The sequence below is a fragment of the Hemiscyllium ocellatum genome, unplaced genomic scaffold (assembly GCF_020745735.1).
Source record: "Hemiscyllium ocellatum isolate sHemOce1 unplaced genomic scaffold, sHemOce1.pat.X.cur. scaffold_336_pat_ctg1, whole genome shotgun sequence".
In the NCBI taxonomy this organism is placed as follows: Eukaryota; Metazoa; Chordata; class Chondrichthyes; order Orectolobiformes; family Hemiscylliidae; genus Hemiscyllium; species Hemiscyllium ocellatum.
In genome coordinates this window covers 27,653-30,404 of record NW_026868397.1, presented here as the reverse complement: position 1 = coordinate 30,404, position 2,752 = coordinate 27,653, and positions in this window count along the sequence as shown.

Genomic DNA, 2,752 nt, shown 5'->3' with positions numbered 1-2,752 from the left:
GATTGGGCATCTCTAACATCGGCCCTGACAGAATCCCTATAAACTCCTTAAAAAACTCGCCCAGAGGACCATCAGGGCCAGGCGCTTTCTCACTCTGAAGTTGCCTTGCAGTATCCTGTATTTCGCGAACTGTCCAGGGGCTATTAAGGAGAGCGACCTGTTCCAAGGTTACCCCTGGGAGGACAAGGTTCTTAAAAAAGTTTTCAATTTTATACCTCCTGTTTTCACAAATGTCAAACCGATACAATTCAGAGTAAAAGCTCCGTAAAACCTCATTAATCTGTTTAGCACCATATGTATGGATCCCAGCGCTATGTCTGATTGCAGTAATTTATGGGGGAGCACGATTTTTCCGAGTCAGATATGCTAAATACTACACTGGCCTATCCCCATATTCGATCACCCTTTGCCTCGCAAAGGCAAGTTCTTCCTTTGCGTATTGTGTCAGTATTGAATTCAAGGCAGCCTGAAAGGCCGTGATCTGCTGTAGGTTAGATACCGTAGGCCAAGCAAAACGTCCCGCTTCCACGACTTTCAACCACATCTCAAATAGACGCTGCTGTTCCTCCTCTGTCATTTCTCGCTAGTCGAATAGGAAATATCTAATCCCTAGCAAAGAATTTTGCAGTCTCCCATTGCATGGACAGACTACTAGCCATGCCCGAGTGGATAGTCAAGAATTCCTGAAAGTCCTTCAAAAAGTATTGCACAAATTTGGAATCCTGAAGGGGAAAAGTCCCAAATGCAGTGCCACAAACCTAGCCCTTCACTCTTGGCCTTAACCTCCAAATAGTCTGGTTCGTGATCAGCGATATCTATATTCACAACTTTGCAACCCATTATAGAATCCAGAAGGGCGAGAGAGCCAGAAAGAGGCCAATCCTTGTGTGACATTTTTGTTGGTTTGAAAAAAGGTGAAGTCCCTGCCGGTAGGATGAAGACATCTCCAAATATCCACCAGCCCAAACTCCTCCTATAAGCCAACCACCTGCTTGGCCTGTGAAGAAATAGTTGGGGGCCCACAAGGCATCCTGTCCACTGTCAGATTCAAAAGAGGCATTATCTTTAGCATCGCAGATTGAGGATATACTGATGGCTATTCAAGCTGATTACTATATTAACTTTGCTATAGCCAGTGTTCCGGGTAAGTCATTCGAGCGGTCGAGTGAAACGGTCTGAACTGAGGTTCTGTTCGCCGAGCTGGAAGTTTTTGCTGCAAACGTTTCGTCCCCTGGCTAGGGGACATCATCAGTGCTGTTGGATCCTCCTGTGAAGTGCTGCTTTGATAGTTCTTCCGGTATTTATAGTGGTTTGTTCTTGCCGCTTCCGGGTGTCAGTTTCAGCTGTAGTGGTTTCTATATGGGGTCCAGGTCGGTGTGTCTGTTGATGGATGTTCTTACCGCTTCTGGGTGTCAGTTTCAGCTGTAGTGGTTTGTATATGGGGTCCAGGTCAATGTGTCTGTTGATGGAGTTTGTGGATGAATGCCATGCCTCTAGGAATTCCCTGGCTGTTTTCTGTCTGGCTTGTCCTATGATAGTGGTGTTTTCCCAGTCAAATTCATGTTGCTGGTTGTCTGAGTGTATGGCTACTAGGGATAGCTGGTCGTGTCGTTTTGTGGCTAGCTGATGTTCCAGCGATTTTTTGTACAAGAAGACAATATCTCATTTCCTATTTAAGCGTCGTAAATTTATGCTGGTTCTGATTAATTCAGTTGCAGTTTTCCATTGTTAAGCTAACTTTTCTGTCATTCCATGTTTTCTCACTACTCCCTTTTATAAATAGTGGGGTCACACTAACTGACCTCCAAGCCACAGATCTTGTTTCAGAGTCGATAGAATATTGAAATATGACAATGAATTTACTCTATTTAGACTCCACACTCTAGTTACAGAACGCCTTCGCTGCATTTAGGGTGACTTTAAGTACACTGGTGTTTGATACGCAGTTGGTGGAATTTCTTGTCTTTTAATCTCATCAATTTCCTAAACACCATCTCCCTGAAAATACTAATTCCCTTCAGTTCCTCCGTCACTTTTTCTTCCCAGCACTTTAGGAATATTACTTGTGTCATCAATTGTGATGACAGAACCAACATACATATTTCTTTGGTATGCAATATATTTATCCCACATTATTACATCCACTGTTTCTCATTGTAAGGGATTTGTTTTCAATAATCGTTTCTTTCTTCCTTCGTTTAACTTCAAGAGCTTTAACAATTCATTACTTGCTTCTCTCAAGCTTACTGTCAAGCGAGATTTCGCTCTGCATTAATTCTTTCTTCATCTTGTGCTGACATCTGAACTGCTCCCAGTCTTAACGCCTGCTGCTACTTTCAGCCACCTCGTCAGCCTCCTTCTTGAGTGCAGTGCTATGCCCTCATATCCCTAGTTAGCCATGACATGGCCACATTCCCAGTTTTCTTTGTGTCTGACAGTGAGAAGCAGTTGCAGTTCCTGCAAATGCTTTTTAAGTACTTGTCATTTCTTAAAATTCTGATCCCTATTTCGTTGTACTCTGCTCACGCTTCATATCAGTGTCATTTGTTCTATTTAGATTTCGGCTCATAATCTCAGTCAGCACTATCACTCCACCTTAATGAAGATTTCTCTCACTGACTTGTGCAATCTTCCATGAGGGACCGCATACAAATAGATTGTCAATTATTCCTTTTCATATCTAAAAATAAAGCTTTGAAATAAGTTCACATATTCCCAGGCCTGCTGTCTCATGAGAGAGAGAGAGATCACG